The 20,347-nt window shown below is 36.4% G+C and overlaps 1 long non-coding RNA gene across 1 annotated transcript; it reads left to right on the top strand.

Moving 5' to 3' along the window:
• The first annotated feature begins 686 nt into the window (after positions 1 to 686).
• On the top strand, positions 687 to 19,271 carry LOC116798090. Its single transcript, XR_004360822.1, has 3 exons — positions 687 to 769; positions 8,698 to 8,701; positions 19,260 to 19,271. It is a non-coding gene; the product is annotated as an uncharacterized LOC116798090 (long non-coding RNA).
• The last annotated feature ends 1,076 nt before the right edge of the window (positions 19,272 to 20,347 follow it).

The following is a 20,347-nucleotide window of genomic DNA, read 5'->3' as shown; positions in this document are numbered from 1 at the left end:
TGTAGAAAACTGAGAAGGAAAGCAAAGGCACAGAAGACACATGACCACTAAAGTTTAAGGACAACATGAAAGGATTTTTTAACAGTATGTCCTGGTTCTGGCTCAAGTCATCAAGAGTGTGCATGGCCAAGACCCTAATGTTATTCAGTATCATCTGACATCATAGGCAGGGGGCAGGGGAAAGGGACCCTTTCTCTCGCTTCCTGGAAGAAAGGGTATTCCTTTTTTGCTTGGGGGAAAACATGGTAGGTGGAGGGGCTTTTTGAGATTGGTTTTCATTGCCCCAGGCTTGGTGAGCATTTTGCATGTAAACCACCCTCTCTTTGTACACTTTTGTTATGAATCATAAAGTCACAGAATCATCAATGTTGGAAGAGACCTGTAAGATCATCTAGTCCAACCATCAACCCAGCACCACCTTAATCACCCCTAAGTCATATTCCCAAGTGCTACATCCAGATGTCTCTTGAACACTTCCAGAAATGGTGACTCTATCACCTCCCTGAGCAACTTATGCCCATGCCTGACCACTGTTTCAGTGAAAAATGTTTTTCTAATACCTAATCTGAACCTTTCGTGGCATAACTTAAGGCCATTTCCTCTCATCTTTCACTTGAGACATGGCAGAAGAGACTGATCCCCACCTCACTACAACCTCCCTTCAGGTAGTGATAGAGAGCAATGAAGTCCTCCCTGAGCCTTCTCCTAATTGTCCAGGAGTACAGAGGAAGTTCTGAATGTTTTGGATTCTATGGTACAGTGAACAAAGGTGATGAAGCAAAACATGTAAAGTATTTAGAGACAATCATCTGAGTACCTGGTCAGTCTGTGAAAATGACTCTGCTCTGACTGAGTCAGACCATAAATCCGTTCTCGCTTTAGGATATATGTCCTCTTTTGAAACAAATAAAAAGGCCAGAACTGGGGACAGTGTCATTTGGCTTTTGTCCTCAAAAGGGATTGAGGGGCTGCAGCACTGAAAATTTTTAATAAATCTCTGGCCATAGGACCTTATACTGTGGCAAAGTAGAAAAATGAAATTTTTTGAGCATCATGGGATTGTGCAGACCACAGACCACTAATACAATTGATTGGGCCATTTAATAAGTTCAGGATGAGATGTATTTAAAAAGACCAAGTACAAATAATTAATTTTGGAACAAGAGAAAACACATATGGAAAGTATAGATGCTAAGGAGACACTGACTCTTTTTATTTTATTTTTTTTGGTTAGGGTTTAGAAGTAAGGTTCAGAGAAATAGGCATTGTAGGTGTGGTAGTCATTATTAATGTTAATAAGGCCAATTTACTATTTAGGGTGCAGATAGCAATATAAGGCAGTAGTAATGAGCCTATATGAACAATATTTGGAATTGATATGATGCTTCTTTGAAGGCTGTGTCCAGTTCTGGTGTCCACATCTCAAGAAGGATATGTTTACCATACTGAAAGTCCAACCAAATGCTTAAATGAATAAAATAAAAACCTTATATAAAGAAATCTGAGGAGCTCCCATCGAGTAATTAATAGGTAAAAATTTCAGCAATTCAGTCACAATCTAAATGTACGAGCAGTAGGATCCAAAATTGATAATATGGTGTCACAGCCCATAAAAAAAAGGTTTAATGACTGGAACTAGAAGTTACACTAATTAAGTTGAGAGATGTAGCTTCTATGACAGCAAGTTTAGGTTGCATCTGACACCTCTCTAAGTCAGTGGCAGCTATTCCATACCTCGAAACTTTAAAACTGAATTTGAGGGGAGGTTTTCTTTCTGTAACTATTTCTGCAATTTTACCACTGCTTCAAAAAGCTTATATTTTGCCTGGTGTCAAATTAACATGACATGAATAGAGGAGCTCTCAATGAATTGTTGAGATTTAAAATGCATATGAGGAAAAAACATATCTTGCATCTTTGACCTTTGTCTTACTTTCATTCTTTTTCCAAACCATTGTCACGAACAGGACACTGAGCTAGGCTGAGCATTGGTCCATCCCAATATAGTTCTTACATTCTTGCTATAGTGGCAATTCTTCCTTGAATTCCTATGAATGCCAACAGAGATTAAATATATTTCATTACACATAATTGTTGTCTTTTGTAGGCTTGAGTAGAAAAAAATAGTGCCAGCTACTCAGGAAATTGCATAGCTCTTTTAATAGTTGAATCTGTAATTATATACTGATGCCAGATTACCACAGGAACAACTAATGGAAGCAACTATGTAGCACCATGCAGACTACACACCTGTATTTCAAATTAAGTGTATTGGTCTTGTTAACTAGTCAGGGCTCCACTCAACTTAGTTAAATATAGCACCTGCATGTTTTAATTAATGCAGATTTCATCAAGGCTTTAGTCATTTACTCCTTTCTAGGATTCTCACACCTGATCTTTAAGAGTGTGAGCTATTGTAGTCTTATGTCCAATCTATTATATATGAGTGTTATAAAGCTTGATAAATATGAAGCTGCCTCTTATGAAAATGGCATTTTTCCAGTGGCGGAGATTACTTTAGAAGACATTTTGAGCTTTTCAGTAAATTGGTTGCAAATCATTTTGATGTTTAGAGTGCTGGGTGCAGGGATAGTGACAGGTTCTGACAAGGCAGAAAGTGCTGTGGCATTATCAGTAAGCCAGGGAAATCATCCTGAAAAGGAATGCTACATTATTTAAATAGAAAAAGTGCTGTTGAGACTATCACAATCTGTTCACAAAGGGCTTATAAACAGAGAGGTGAAACCAGCAGAAAAAAAGCTATTCAGTAAGAAGTATACACATACGCCTCTTTCCTCAAAGTATATTCAGGTGTTCTGTCAGCCAAGCAACAGACAGATTTTTAAAAGAAAACAGAGAAGCAGTGTTTCTAAACTAACTGTAGAAAATTCCCACAGAAAACGTGTGCTTAATTTGAGCAGGGTTTGGAGTTAGAATGCAGTCCCAGGAGGGGATCTAAATGAGGGTGGGCCACCTGATGTTCTCTTCCCAACATCCACGCATCCAGGGGACAACACTGCAATCTTAGAATAATCCCTTGGACAGATGGATGGCATACCTGCCTGTCTTGTATTCTGTGTGCACACAGAAGTAATCTTCTATATTTCCAGGCTATCGCTATATATGAAGTTTACCCCGGGTACCACATATTTTTAAATGCAATACCAACACAGTAATACCCTTATTTTCCCCATGTTCTCATGATAAATGCCTATTATATAACACCATTCTGGTGACTGTTCCTGAAAACAGTTAGGACAAAATTTCTAATCCTCCCCTCTAGCATCTAGAGAAACAAATATTTACTAAATTTGATGAAAACAAGTCATAGAATTATAGAAGGGGGTGGGTTGGAATGGACTTTGAAGACCATCTAGTTCCAACTCCCCTACCATGGGCAGTGACACTTGCCACTAGAAAAGGTTGCTCAAAACATCATTCAGCGTGGCCTTGAACACTGCCAGGGAACACAGCTTTTCTGGGCAACCTGTTGCAGTGCCTCACCACCCTCACTGTAAAGAATTTCTTTCTAATATCTAATCTAAACCTACCCTCTTTCAGTTTGAAGCCATTCCTCCTTGTCCTATCACTACATGCCCTTGTAAAAGGTCCCTCTTCATCTTTCTTGTAGAATCCCTTCATATACAGGAAGGCTGAAGGCTATGAAACTACAATCTAACCTATGAAACTTCCAGATATATACATTTTATTGACTGGCCTAGATGGCAAATCTATTAATTTTCTATAAGTGACAAATCAAAAACTTGGTAGAATCTAGATTGTAGTTTTTAACTGTGTTCACTTTCTGGAAGCATGAAAATGGGAACTACTGGCAAGACCTAAACACATTTAAAAACACCCAAACTACTCACTAAACTCAAAACCCAGCAAGATTCAGTTCATATTACACATGCATGCCACATAGCACTGACAAAAAAACCCCAACAAACAATAATGTATTTTTGAAGTGCTTGCATTTTCCAAAGAAGAGGTCCCTATGTGACTAATCAAGTATATTTTTTTAGTTATACAGAGAACAACAAAAACCCCAAGAGATTACAAAAAAACTCTTAAAAATTAAGCTAGTCTTTGGTTGTGACAGCAACTTGGTGTGCAGATAGATGATGGCTCTTTGTGAGGCCCCCGGAGTGAGAAAGTATGGTTACTGTATTGAGACCTCTTAGTGGCCATTCCTGCTGAGCTGTCCCATGTCCACAGGTGACTCACACCCCGCCAGGATCATGCCTGTGCCAGAGACTGTCTCCTTAGCACTTAGCCCATCCATAAAATGCACATTTGCACCTGTCACAGGAGCTTCTTCCTCATTAATAGACATGCTGATACCAGCATCCTTACTATCCACACATACTGATTGAGGAAGAAATCAAAAAGTCAAAACACATTTTGGGTGGCAGAGCCTAAAAAGAATGCCTGATAATTGACGCATATGAAACTGCTGTTTTTTAGGGAATGAAGATAACAGTGTTTCTCAGTTCATTTTAGAATATCTTATCTTAGTAGATGAAATGAAGGAGGAAAATTTTTTATGTGTGTGTGTTTGTGCATATATATATGTTTTCTTATGGTAAATATTAGCTACAAAATTGAAGTTTTCCCAGAGATGTTAAATTCTGGATGCCCCATCCCTGGAAGTGTTCAAGGTCAGGCTGGATAGGGCTATGAGCAACCTGGTCTAGTGAAAGGTGTTCCTGTCATGGCAGGAGGGTTGGAACTAAATGATCTTTAAGGTGTCTTCCAACACAAACCTTTCTATCGTTCTATGAAAACAAAGTTAAAAAAAGGAAAAATAAATTAATTCAGCAATAGGGTATACCCATGGAGTAAGTCTGGTTTTAGCCATTATATAGGGGTTTTCTGTTGGTCACCTCCCTCAGTTCTCAAAATTGAGGGCTTACCTCCAGCATAATTGTGCAGTTTGTCTCTTCTTCTAAGAAGCAATTTTTTTGGCAGTGTCCTGTAATTGGACTGTAACTTCACTCAGTAACTATTGTGTCAGAATTCATTTTTTAACCCACTCTTCTATCCTTCACCATCATCTTTCTAAGCACTCATATTTTGTTTTTCATTTTGTACCTCAACAAAATACAAATAAAACATACTAGGCATTTATGGGGAAAGAAAATACTATAAATATGTAGATATATACTTTTATTATCTCTGTGTTATCTCTTTCCTTCACACATTTCATAATGCAAATGCACTTGTATGGTTTCTTCAGCTCTATGTTGTAACTTTCATATTTCTTCCGTAAATTTCAATTAGCTTATTTTTTTAGCATTCTTTATCATTTTTATAGTTCTTTATATTCTTTACAGTTCTTTATTATTGGAACCAATACTTAAGTTTATTACATGCTTCATATATTACATATGAGAAGAATGATACAAATCTTTTATTGATTTCTGTAGCCCTCATTTTTGTATTTTCAAGGCAAAACATGACATTAATACAACCAGAAAGGAATATGGGAAAGGTGAGCTTATAGGACTGCTTAACAGCAGTCTTATTAATAGTGTAACTCTTAGAAAGCTCCTTCAAGATTTTGACTGCCCAAACCACAGAAGAATCTGATTTTATGCTAAGTTCTTAATGCAGGTTTAGGGGTAGAAAGAAAGGAATTTGAAAAAGGAAATAAATCCATAGAGCTAATTACATACTGATAATCTAATGACTGCATTTTTTTGATAGGCTACAATCAAAGAAATTGTAAGGGTACAATTTCTGCAGACACAGACTTACTACAGAAGAAAATAGGATATTTCAGTTAGAAGAGACTTACAATGATCATCTAGTCCAACAGCAGGCACATACTTGCAGCACAAAACAGGGACTATTTAAGTGACACTGAATGTCTTTTCCATAAAGTCTGCAGCTGTGCACTGTTTTCCCCAATGAGTGAAGCTGACTGCAGAGGTTCTTGCCCATATCCTCCTTCTCATTGAGGAGGCTGTGCACTTACACATCTACTTTTCAGCTGGTTGCCTGCAGGATGGACTGTAAATTGGATCAGTGAAATATTCTGAATTAAACAAGTAGTGTTGGAAGTGGTTTTCCAAGTGTTTTTTTCATATTCCTCATTGGGCTTATGGTATAACCCAACAAAGAGGGTTGCATCACTCCAAATGAGATCAGTGAATTACACCAAAGGGGACACAAGTAGCAGGAAAAGAGGAAGGAACTATCTTTGTACAGCTTTTTATTCCTTTTATTTTATGGAAATGTATCATGGAATGGCTATCCTGCCAGCAGCAGAGACATCATGTGCTACACCTATAGTCAGGACACGAATTCTTACTTCTCAGTAATGCAGTACTATTTCCTTCTTGTACATGCTTGTTTAGCCATTATAGGTGCATTATAAGGTAGAGTAGGTGGGGTTTTTTCAATGCTTCTGTTAACTTTTTTTAGTTGAGATGCTGGTTTAAATTGTTGAGAAAAAGAAACTTTGTTCCATCTTTTGAAATGTAGAACTGAATCTTTCATTCATCTGCTTTTCATCCAGTGTTCTTTTTTGGCCTCCTTTGTGTTTCCTGCCACACAATGCAGTATTATTATGAAAGCATTTAAAGTAATGAAAACTAAGAACACATCACTTCAGAAAAAAATTAACCATTTTCTGTGTGTAGGCAAAAAAGGAACAGAAATTTACTAGAATTATGAAGGCCACACACACACATACTGGGCAAATGTTGCGTGTTCTCTGAAAATTATCTAATTGAGCCACAACTGGAGACAGTCACACATGGCTGTAGCATTCAGAGTGCCTATGACGCCATTTCTTGTTCTCCACTCCCACGCAGTTTTTGAGCTAGATTGCTAAAACAGGAATTTTACAGAATATTGAACACTATGGCAAAAGATAGGTACTTAGATATCAACGTCAATATGCTAGTCCATCAAATCCTCCTATTTATACTCCACAGAGGAACAGAGATATGCTTCTTCAGAGTTGGATAAATTAGGAACTTAATATATATGATTTAAATCTCTCTTTGGCAAAGCCCTTTTTTCCTTTCCCTTGAAGACTTAAGGGAAACTAAACAACTAATGTAGAAACAGTCATTACCTTACTAATGATAGACCTTGTTCCAGGAGAACACATGAGCATACAAGTAGGCATCATTTTAAGTACATGGCTAGCCACCAAAGCATTTTTAAATGCATTAAAGCATGTCTGAGTATCTTGTTAGGTTGTGGCCAGTTAACCAAACTCAGGCACTAAGAATTTTGCAAGCTATTTTGTCTGGGCACTCAAACAACTTTGGGGAGTGCATCAGTAACTTAGGCTTCTGCTTCTCTGCATTCAGCTTGAAATATGGTTGTAGTGTCTGATCTCAGGCCAACGGAAGTTGATGAGAAGTTTATACTTTGAAGTAGACTTCTTATGGAGCAATTCTTACATTTCTTGCCCAACCATGGCCAATAAAATGGCCAAGGAATGTAGGACAGCTTTCAAAAACATTATAAAGAAAATAAAAAAGCATGAATGAGAACTACAGAGAGAAAAAAAATCTAAGAGTTTGGGAAAATGGCTTTCAAGTTCAAATATTGTACCACATATCTGACTCTGTGAAGCTTATAAATATTTACTATTGTATTAAAAATATTTAAGATTTAGACTAATCACAACTGGTGTTGAATTGACACTAGGACAAATCAGGTCAGATATTTAATATCATTAACAAAAGAGGACATGAACTACTGTCCCTGTGGTATAGACTTATATCTCTTCACTATGAAACAACTGACTCTGAATTTTTAACATGTAGACAAGTCACGAGAAAAATTGAAAAATGCTTTTTTGAAAAGCAAAAGTTTTATGTTTCCTGTTATTAATATTTCATATCCTTATACTATTTGTTACATACTCTAGCACACATAAATATAATTCAAGGCATAAAACACTTTCTTGTATAATGCAATATAATGAGTCTTTAAAGTAAGAATCAATCTGTTTGAATACAAGGTAGCAGATGTGTATTCACTAAGATGAAAGAAAGACTTTTCTCTCTCCAGTGCATAGAAGATTTATGCTTGTAATTCCTCCTAGAGGATGGAGAAAAAATATTCATGAACAGAAGGCACAATGCAGTACGATCTAATGGATCAATCTAATTCTGAAACCCAAGGATTTCTTTGCTCATCCAGGTATTGCTGTCAAGATTTTGAGTCCTTTCTTTTCTCCAATTTTGTCCCTCAGTCTTCTCACCCATAAATCCTGTGCATTCCAATGCTTTTAAATTTCAATATGTAAAATGTTTAAGATTAGGAGTTAATGAATAGTGTTTTGTTTTTCTAATCATCTGGGATTCAGACTGTGAAAGAATGAATGAATGTGGAATATACATAGGGTGTGCTAAGTGCATACAGGAATCCTGATGTACCCACAAAAATTTACATCTAGAGAGATTATTATGGTACATGGTTTTACTCACTTCCTTTTAATAGTAAAATGCATAAATGAATGTAAAATAAAAATAATAATGAATAATATGAAAAATAAACACTTCAGAATTTATCCTTTCCCTGTGCATCCATCCATTGAATACAAGGTAATGATGTAGCATAAGAGTTGTCTTTATTTCCTATCTGTTTTAGTGACTTTCTATGAAATTTGAGAGATTAGATCATACCTCTTGTGTGCAAATGGGGGCTGAATCTTCTCTTTGTTTCAAGAAAAGTTAACTCTATCTGATAGTCTTTCCAACCTCTAGGACTCTCAGGTATTCTATGTTGAGGGCTCTTCCCTTTAGAAGCTCTTCTACTTCACATGGAAACTACCACTTGCCATTGGGAGTTTTGCATTTGACTTCAGTGAGGTCAGGAGTTCAACTAAATGTTGAAATTCTAATGCACTACTTAAAATAAGATTTTGGATAGAGAGTCACTTATATGGTTTTAGTATATGGATGTGTAGTGTTTTGAGAAAAAAATGCTCTTTTCAATCATCTTTCAGTAGCGAAATGAGACACAAGCAGAATCTGATCTGAATTCTCTCTTGCACTCAAACTGAAGGAAAAACTAACATTTTACAAACATTTACATCTTCAAAATACAAAAAAAAGTCACAATCAATGCCAGATCAATATCCTTGTTTTAGATTTTTTGACAAGTAATTGCTCCCTCTCTCTCCCCGCCAACTCTTTCCTTTGACTTCCCCCCACATCTTCTACCACGTTTTAGAATTTGAAATTAAAAGCATAAATTATTTGTTGCAGCTTGGAGCTAAAAAATGATTCCATCTCTGAATGTTCTTTTAGAACCATGGCCAGCCAAAACTAATTCAGCACAGTCTCACTAAAGTGCTTGGAGCAGTCTGTCTAAAGAGCACATACCTTCTTAATTTACCCAACGTTCACACTACCTCCGATTAGGATGAAAGTGACTTTGCCATTGAAGAAAAAAGTAACTCGACTCTTTCAAGCAGCAGTTGAGAGAGTATGAAAACTTGCACAGATCAGGCTTTCAGACTCAGGTCAGCTCCATAACTTCAACCTTCTTGAGGGCTTAACAAAATGTTAGAGAAAATAGGTTTTTATAGCTGCTGGACATCAGTTGCTGTGTCTCTCCTTGTGCAGACCTGGCTTTTATTAGATATCAGTCAAAAGCCAGTTCAATTTAGCAAACTGGCTCCTTGCAGCCCATTTTGGGTCATCAACCTGAGCAAGTCAGAGGATTTCTGAACTCTCCAATGCACTGCTTAGACTCTCTTCAAAAATGGACAGTGGCAGGAATTTCACAGGAAAACTTCCTGCTTGTAGTCACATAAGGCTGTGTACCGCAGTGATCCTCAGCAAGAGGAGACAGTTTGGATTTTGCTCACATGTGCGATTCTCTTTTCACACTTCTAAGGAAAATCTATGCATGTGGAATTTCAGCTTGAGATATAGGATGCTGGAATATGGTACTAAGGCACAGACAGGAGGTGCTTGTCAGTTATAGCTACAGCCATAATGGTGCATTTGATGAGTCAAGAAAGAAAGACTATGCAAATATAGAATCAGAGCCTGTAGTATAAGTTGACTGCATCGGCAGGAGAAAGTAAGGTTGCACTTTCTAACTTTGAGCATCTTGACTTTTACAAGTTTAGTAATATCCTTTTGTTTAGAATACAAAAAAACCCCCACCAAAACTCTGGCATATTATTTTCTGCAAGACATGTAAACAAATTTGTCATGAGCAGCCACTTTATATTTGCAATCCATCTGGTTAATGATTTCTTGGACCACCAGTGTATGAAAATCAAACTAAAAATACCTTGTTCTTAAATAATGCCTGTTCTGCAGCAAAAACAAAATCTTTTGAGGTGGTCTGCTTAAGTTATTAAATGTGCGAAACAAAAAATAATTTAGAAAGGAATAAGAATTTTTGTTCATCTTTAAAAGAGTTTAGCTTAAGTGTGACATAAAAGCTTCATTGGCGTTTATTTAATCTGATTTGTTTTCACTGCTACTAAATCTAATTTTATGTAATTGTAGAAGAGTAAATAGATCTCAGTGATTTAAAACCTCAAAATAATACTGAAAATACATGAAATTTGTATAGATAATCGCATTATTTTTGAATAATATGGCTTTTAGGAGTGCTGATGGACTGAGAGATGAGTAGGTGAAACACTAGAGTCCCTGTGCTGTTACTACATTTTTCACAGGATTATTTATTAAATTTGCTTTCTTATACCTAAACAGTTGAAGCAAATTTGATCTATCAGGGAAGATGCAACAATAGTTACTTTATGATTATAATAATGCTTAAAACAATGAGGGTAAATTATTTTATATTTCATCCATGCAGTGGGGAAGAATTCCATAGACAGAAATCTCTGTGCTTTTTCAGATGCTTCTGTTTCCTCTCTCATGTTCCCATGGAAGCATTAGTCTGGAATAAAAATGGAGAAGAGAAAGGATGTAATTTAAATCTTCACAAGAGAGTCAATTTAAAATATGAAAAGTTCCAAATCAATAGTATTAAAACAGTTATTGAATTTAAATATTAATAAGATGGGAGAAATTGATGGACTGGAATCAGAGCTACTTAAAATTGAGGACATTATATAACTAAACCATTAGTTGAAATAGGAAATCTAATTTTCTTACAAATAATGTACCTACAAATTGGAAATACACTGTTGTGACTGTGATTCATAAAAGTAGAGAGTAACATATCTCTTCCATTATACTTAACTCAGTGAGTGCCATGTACAATTTATCCCTTCTTTTTGGAGCTGTGGTAAAATTCTATAGTAGGCACAGAAGAATCTCCAAATAATCTACTATCTATGAATTACATATCATAAATACATACAAAAAATTTAAATTAGGAGCCTGGCCACGTACTGCTGCCATCAAGTTGGTTATAAAGTACACACCACGATTCCTTTGATTTTCCTGTCACATCACCAACCATGTTACCATGCCAGAAAAAAATTTTTCCTATCATTTCCTACAGCAGAATTGTGAAAGTTTCATGTAATTGCACTGTGACATTGAAGAACATTATTTCATTACAATTGTTGTGGAGCAGGGCTTAAGTTTTTACTGTGACAATGAAGCAGATAAGAAGGTGCATATGAGAGAAATGTCACAGATGTACTATAAACATATGTTTTCTATAGTCTAGTTCCATGACTTCAGATGCATTAGGGTTGGTTTTGGTTTGGTGGGTGCTTTTTTTGCTTGGGTTTTTTTGTTTGTTTGTTTGGGTTTTGGTGTTTTGTTGTTTTGGGTTTTTTTTTTGTCTTTTTTTGCTTGGTTGGTTGGTTGGGTTTTTTTGTTTTGTTTTGGTGGTGGTTTTTGGTTTCTTCTTTGGTTTGTTTTGGTAAGGTTTTTTAAAAGCTACAGAACAGTTTTTCGTCTTTTTTTAGAACATCATCAAGCACTGAGAATTATTTTTCAGCACACAACCAAAAAATAGGTTTGCATAACATGAAACAAGCCTATGTGTATTAGAAGCTTATTTTAGAACAGACTTATGACAAGAGTACATTATAAGTGCATACTAGTGCATGTAAATAGCTCTTAGGAATATGTAAGTAATTTTAGTATTTATTTGACCATTAAAACATACTACTATACACTATACTACTAATCTATAAGTGAGACCCACTATACGGGATTTATTCTGCCTGATCAGGCAATAACTCTTTATATTTATGAGGATCCATGCAGTGCCACAGTTACCTAAGCATTTGAATATCTGGGCTGAATGTTTGTGACTCCTGAAGTTTTTCACAACCTTAATTCACATCTGGATGAGGAAAACAGACTTACCTCGGGATGAGTCACTCATCCGCACACAGGATGTGATAAAATTGTTTGTCTGCTTTTTCTTTGCTCTGTTGTTTTTGTCCATCTTATTAATTAGTGTTGTAGGATCTAAGGGTTATGAGCAAAATAATGCATGAAACACTGCCATGGACCACTGCTCATTGCTTCCCAGAGATCAGAGAAATTCAGTCTCTCAGGTGAGCAGCTCTGATGCTGGCACAATTCACAGTGGAGCACTCCAGGGCAGTGCAGAAGGGGTTTCCTTGTTGAGAGGAACCACTGGGAAAATAGAGAGAGCCTCCAGGAGCCCACAGCTCACGTGACAGCTCCTCTTCTTTGAGCATGTACGCAGGATCACAGCCTCACCCAAAATGGTATAGCATTATATTTATCCACATTAACATAGCCATAGCTTTGGTGAGGTCTACAACAAAGTCTACATTATTCTGGATATTCAATTTTCTTTTTTTTTCCATGATATTGCACATAGTTCTGCATGTTTGGTAAAAGCACATGCTAATACTGAGCATGGACAGCCTTGTTTAAAGGTGCATTGACTTGTAGTTTTTCAGCTGTTGGCTGAACACTGTGAGCTTTTCTCTTGCTATGAGCTTGAGTCTCTCTGTGTTCATATCTCTTTACATTTCCATCATGAGCCATTAAGCCTTGTTGTAATTTGTTATCTAAGCTCCCTGGTGTGCCTAAATCTTTGTTGTTTAAATTTGCTATTTTTTTATGTTGTAAAATTTGGACAAATTTTCCTCATTAATGCTTTGGATATTTGCATCATCATCATATTTTTTTTCTTTTTTTTTTCTTTTTCTTTTTCTTTTTTTTTTTGTTATTATGAGTGTATGTTTGAATTTTAATATATGGAAGGAGATAAGGGGAAAAGAAATGTGTGAAGTAATGAATGCTTATATCCAAAAGAGAAAGTCATGACTATGCAATAATGCAGCAGATGACAAGATTAATATTAATCAACCTACAACTAGAACAGATTGCACTCATAAATAAACCACTTTGAAAGAAAAATTAAGTAAACACACAAACTATGATGAATTCATGCTTACCTGAAAATTAGAATAGATAGATTGTTTTCAGAAGGTAATAATAGAGAAGAAAGTAAAAAAAGTTGAGTTAGAAGACTAGAAAATCATCCTGAGCATCCATGATTCTGGATAGTGATCAAAAAAAAATCTCTAAAGTTACAATTTTTAAAGTACTATTCATTGATAGATATAAAACAACACTTGTGGCTCGCGCAAAACTATCAGACATAACTGAAGAATTAATTTATAAAGGCCACCTGGAATCATGGTTCCAAAACTGAGATTCAGTTAGGCATCCAGTTTACTTGGGTAAAGTAGTAAATTCACTTCAGTCTTAAAAGGTCCATTTATTCCATGGATAATCTGGCCTGTTGCATTTAAAAGATAGCAAGATGTAATAAGAGATCTGAAAATATAATTAAATGTGCATCATCAGATATAAAATATGGCAAATTTTACATCCTGATACACTTCAAGAAATAGGAATGACATAAGTAGAGATAAAAGTAGAGGAGGAAGAAAATTATGAGCTTGATTGAACGTTTAAATATTTTTTCACTTCAAACTTCTCTGATTGTACATTGTGGTGGGAGGACTTTGGCTTTGGGACATCAGGTGCCCACCAAGGTCTCCTTTCACTCATCTCCTCAACAAGAGAGTGGATAGAAAATAAGATGGAAAAAATTCATGGATCAAGAAAAGGCAGTTTAATAAAGAAAAAGCAATGTCTGCAAGCAAAGTCAAAGGAAAGTGGAAGAATTTTTCTCTACTTCCTCTCAGCAGACAATATCCAGCCACTTGCAGGAAATAGGGCTTAAGTATGTGCAGAAGTTACTCTGGAAGACAAATATAATAACAAAACACCCACCCATCCTCTTCCTCTTTCCTCCCCTTACCCCTTTGCACGTCTCTTAGCTTTTATTGCTGATGAGACCTTGCACAGTATGGAATATGCCTTTGATCAGCTTGGGTGAGTTGTCCTCCTCCCAGGTTCTTTCCTACTCCTATTCTACTGGTGGGGGGAGGAATGCTGGAGAGACAGCCTTGATGCTGTGGGACCAATAGTCAGCAGTACCCAAAACACTGGTGAGTCAACATCTTTCTAGCTTCAGATGCCAAGCTCACCACTTTTGTCTCAGTGATTGCAAATAATCAATACTCTGGAGCAAGATAAACAGGACTGAAATGCTTACAGTCTGCGTATAAGGACTGCTACGGGAGAAATAAGCTCCTTCTTGGCCAAACACAATTTACTCACCATGAATCTTTTATGTTAATGTGTGGATGAATTCCATAAACCTTATATAGTTGTATGCCACTTTCAACACTGTGAAATAATGCTGTTTTTTCTACCCCCATTTGAGTTGGAAGCCATGTAACTTTAGAGTTGATTCTGTGGAAAGCACTACATTTTTGAAAAGGAAGAGCATCTGTTAAGCCTGAGTATTGAAGACACGTCTTGTTGACCAGCTGTGCCAGTCAACAAAAAAAGTATGATTTACACAGTCTGGTTTAGTTTCAAGTTAAAGTTTTGTGTTTAATCCCTCAGTATCAGAAAGACTTAATTTAGGATAAAACACTGTGGCAAGAAAGAATCTAAGCATCTATAATTTACAAGCATAGTGATAATTTGAGGTTTAAATATCAAAGGACAGATCAATAAACAGAAAATATAAGCAAATGAGCTCAGCCTTGCCATGGTTGTCTGAGATGAGCCAGATCATGATGGCAGTGCAAGGATGGGGACCGATTCTTCTTGAGAGAAAGCGCAGGCACACAAGTAGCAGCTGTAGCATGGTTGTGGTACTTGGGATTTGAGCTAGGCAGAATGACACACAGACACTCACAGGTACACAAAAGCGCCCTGCTGCAGCAGAAGATAGCTCTCTGCTAATGTGGTCCTCTGGGTCCAGCTGGATCAGCCTCGCTATAAAACTGATTAAATAGGTCCACATATTAGTTACATCTCTCATGTGTCTATCATCATTCATGGAAATATGGCTGCTACAGCAAGTGAGAGTGCATGTGTTAATATCTTCAGCAAAGATCTCACCAGCCGGTAGGAGAATCACCAAAGTAACTACAGGATGAAGTCTTATTTACTTGAGCGGTGGAAGCTCATACCCACATGACAGCTCAGATGACAGTCATACCATATGAGTCAGGCAGGCAAGAGTATGTCTCTGGTACCCAAATGATTTTAATTGCAGTAGAGAATCTGTAATGAGCCCTGTTGATCTTTGTTGTTTTGTCTGTAGCAGAGCGATTAGTGACATGGGCAGGGTTAGACTGTGTAGCCAAAAGTAATTAATTTTATTTTGCCAGTTGTGGGGAATTTTAGCCTTAACATCAGAGAGAATGTGTGTGTCATTTCTGAGACACACAAAGGTAATGAAGGATAAAGAAAGCTGGGGAGAGGAAAGGATTAAATGGTAAAATCAGTCTTACAGAAAAACAGATCAGACAGATTGTAGGCATTTCAGTCCTGTTTATCTTGCTTCAGAGTACCGATTATTTACAATCAGTAAGACAAGAACTGCTGAAGGTGAAAGTCAGTTGAATAAGGAATAGGTTGTTTATCATATTGGTAAAGAATTCTTCTATTTACTTTTTCAGCTTTCCACTATTATAGCATCTTTCCTTTTTATTTATAAGAGGCTGAAGTTGTCTGCATAGTAACATAATTGGTTATGGCTGCTAGCCACCTGACGAAGTTAATTATTGATTGTCTGTGTATTGGTCCTGTGAGAGAGTCCAATGTCTATACAAATTAGTTGGAGGCAACTGTCTCATAAAACAGTCAGAATAAATCCTTTATACACTCCTAAACAGAATTGTGCTAGATTATTGGCTTTTTTGAAGGAAAGGGTAAAGTATAGTGCTAACTGCTATTCATGGATAACAAGGTTTCTTCACCATTGAACTCAATTCAAATCAAAAGGTACAAGCATTAAGGAACTGAATTCATAGAAGAATCTGGAGAATACTCATTATTTTCAAACCCATTCCACTTTAATAAGTCACTGGTGCTGAATGGATTATTTCAGGTTTTGCAAGTCTAGGATTATTGTATTCCTGGTATTTAATTTCAAAATTCATTCCTCCCATTACATTTTGAAATAAAAATATTTTTCTGTATTTATAAACATAGATTTTATGTCTTCAGATAACAAATCTGTTTTCTATTTGCTGTGTCATAAAATTTAAAAAGCTTGTGTTTGTGAAGTATTTAAACATAGAGGACTTATGAAACGTTTAAAAGGAATGAGTTAAGACTTCACTAAAATCCAGCCACATAAATTTCCCATGAAAGCAGATGAAAACTTCCATAGGATGAATGATATTTTCAGATCCAGATATTGTCATACTAGCATAGAAAAGCACAGACTTAAATATTTGTTTGGCAAATCTTTAATTTAAAACATTTGACAATACTACTCTTTTTTTTGTCTTCTTACTGCATTTATTTACCCTTGGTGAATCACAAGACAGAAATGAAGTAACAGAGACAAGCTCTTAGCCTTAGTGGTGAACTTCAAAGACGTGGAGAAATCCCTGTTTAGCAAGTCTGTTGACACATAATTTTATTCTGCCTGCAGAAGTTTCTGTTCTCACTCCTCTACCAGCTCTTTGTCACTGTCCCTTCACGCATAGGTTACTGCTGCTGGAAACTGGCAACTCATCTGAACCTTCCCTGCTAAGCTTCGGTTCAAATGAAGCTGGGAAGGTTAAAATGTTGGCGACTGGAGGAAGGCTGGAACAAAACAGTATTTTTTTGCCTGCACAGCTGCAGTCAGAAGAGGATGTGTGAACAAGCCTTAAGGCTCCACAGCTGCTTCCCAGAATTATAGTATCCTGGTCTTCTCCTGCTAATGCAGATAGCTGCAATTGCACAAGAGAAACAGTGGGTGAGAAGGCAATGATGTGTCTAGGACATCTTTGATCCTCCCTCTCCCTGATTCCTATGAAATCCTTTAGCTTCCCCTGAGCAGGGTCTTTATGCTAAATCCACTCTGCAGTGATCATCTGACAATTCAGAAGTCAAGGCACAGTTTACGAACCACCAACAAAAAAGCTATAAACTTAAGAAAAAAATATTTTCTTGTTGAAGAATATAATTACTGAGGTATAAATCTTCACAAATGTCTCCCAGATAATCCAATATGTTGTTCTTCAGCTTTGTTGTAAGAAATGTGTGGAAATGTGTCTCAGGTTTACAAGCAGAATCTTGAAAACACGACCAAAAAGCTTTGAAATGAGACACTTTAGAAAAATTACTATAACTAATTATTTTAAATTTTCCTCCTCTTCTCCCACCAATCATCACATCATTTGGACTGATATAATATTTCAAAGTTAAGAGTTTGCAATATTATCATAACAACAAAGTGACTCCCACTACTTGAATTTTCTGCCTTAGCTTAATTTGAAAGTAGATTCTTAACAAGGAAAAGCCCTGACATACACCTTATGTTGAATAGCAGTAATTTCTTTTAGAGAAAGAAGCATAAAACTCACCTCTGGTCTCGTTTAATTTGTTCCTGTCTGTGTATGTTTAGTAAAATCAGTGAAAAAGCACTGAGATAAAATGGAAAGAAAATCTACTCTTTTGAATAAATGTAATAAAATCCAGCACATGTAAAGATGTTGGTAACTCTCAGGATGGTGACTAGGATACCTGGGCAGAGATTAAATATGTTGAGTAGCGTTCATGTTTGCAGATGTTATTGAAGTACAAGTTTCTCTTTCTTGACTATAAATCTTAATTTTCATGTTTGGTTTTGCTAGGGTCTTCACATCCTGGTTTTGACCATAGCATATGCTGAAGTATAGAAAAAACAGAGTAGTTAATTCCATTCTACAAAATATACAACTAGACAAAAAATAAGAAAGTAATAGAAATAGCATGAAACTATCAATTTTTTTCTTTTTCCTTAATATTTTCCAGAAGACTTAATTTTGAAATGGCTGATAATAGACTATGGGTAATTTTAAATGCTGAGTTGACTCTAGACACTGAAATCTTAGAACTTCTGCCATTGCTGCAATCAGGTCAGTGTTTCACCAACATGATTTTGTGAAAAAAATTACAATCACACTGAGCAGTGTGAAAAAGCAGGTGATATATATCTATTTCTAAATTAACTCAGCTCTCTCTCTTTTTTAGGGACAATCTTGAAAGATCAGCTCTTCAGCATACTTTCTAGTCAAACTGGGCGATTTTGCATTTTATTCAGTTGTTGTCTCATGACAGATAGAAATCAAAGGAATACTAACAGGATGGAAATACTTTTTAGAGAGAAAGCACAAAGTTTTGATATGTATGTTTGTTCACACCCATTAAAAATCTCATTTTTGTCACAAAATAAAAGATTAGAAAAATAATAACAGTGTCTGAATATCTCAATGTGAAGCAGAAATTTTAGAAATTGAGTCTCCATTCACAGTGAATGTAGCTATACATGGATCTGAATCTCTTTTCTTACTAACTTCTTTGCTGCATAGCTCCATTGACACTAGAATTACACTCTGTTTACAGAATGCAAGTGGGATTATAATCACAATTTCTGACAAGGCATATAGCAAGACAATGTAGGAAGAAAAATCTCTCCTAGCGTGTGGTCCTAGACCAGAGGATTGTGAATAAAGGTAACTATAAACCAGCTGTCTCCTGTATTTCATAGTAATTTTAAACAATATTTAACCTTTTCCAAGCTCATCACAAAAATTTCTGAAAATTTTGTAGAATAAAGGTAAATAATTTTCTCTAGATGTCAAGACTTCCAGCTCAGCTCCTGAGAAGAAAGGTAGAGAGAAATGTCATTGCTTTATGTTTTTAAAAAGATCCTGAGCAGTACCTGCCAGGTATATTATTATGTCAATGAACTTTCTACAAAGAAGCACTGTTCATTCAAAATAGGGAAAAAGTTTGATAACATAATGGCTCTGTTCCTGACTGTGAAGTTCACAGAGGTTTCTCATCAATACAGGAGCAAGCTTGTTTTGAGATCTTGTCTTCTGTGTTGGTTTTGACTGGGGTAGAGTTAATTTTTTTCATAGTAGCTGGTATGGGGCTATGTTTTGGGTTTATGATAAAAACTGTGCTGACAGCACACCAATGCTTTAGCTGTGGCTGAGCAGTGCTCTCACAGACTCAAGGTCTTTTCTGCTTCTCACACCCTTGCCAATGTTTGAGACTGTGCAAGGAGTTGTGTGGGCACACAGCAAGGGCAGCTGATCCCAGCTGGCCAAAGGGATATTCCAGGTCAAATAACGTCAACACAGTGTATAAACAAGGAGAAGGTTGTCTGAGGGCTGCTGCTTAGGGACTGGCTGGACATTGGTCAGTTGGTGGTGAGCAATTGTTTTCTTCGATTTTATTCTCTCTTTTCTAAAAATAAAAATTTTTTTGCCTTTTCATTGGATTATTATTATTATATTATATTTCTGTTATTAATCTGTTCTTATCTCAGCCTATGAGTTCTCTCACTTTTACCTTTCCAGCTCTCTTCCCCCCACTCTGCTGGGGTTGAGGGGAGTGAGCAAGTGGCTGTGTGGTGTTTCGTTGCCAGCTGACATTAAACCACAATATCCTCATTCCCTTCCTCCCCACAGAGTGACTCTCCCTTTGAGTTTTGCAATAAATTTTTTTGCTGTGAAGTTGCTACTGACCTAACATCCATCTTGGAAGATTGATATGTATCCTTAACAGCTTGGAGGAGAAGAAAAGACTAAGGTGATTTTTCTCTCCAGTGAGATAAGGCACAGTACCCATTCATACCAGCATTTTATCTTTGCTTGTTACTTTTACTATTCGAGGACCAAAACTGCAGCTGTTACAGACCTGTCATAGGGATGTTGGATCTTGCAGTTTAGGTTCTCTGAATCTAAGTCTCAGCTAAAGTCAACCAGATGGAGGAAACTTTAACACCAAAATATTTCTTCTTTATAAGTGTCTCTAGTTCTATTTATTCAAGTAGTTAATGACAAAAATTGTGGATCATCTGG

Source organism: Chiroxiphia lanceolata, chromosome 1 (assembly GCF_009829145.1).
Source record: "Chiroxiphia lanceolata isolate bChiLan1 chromosome 1, bChiLan1.pri, whole genome shotgun sequence".
NCBI classification, from domain to species: domain Eukaryota; kingdom Metazoa; phylum Chordata; class Aves; order Passeriformes; family Pipridae; genus Chiroxiphia; species Chiroxiphia lanceolata.
This window is presented reverse-complemented; position numbering and strand designations above follow the sequence as displayed.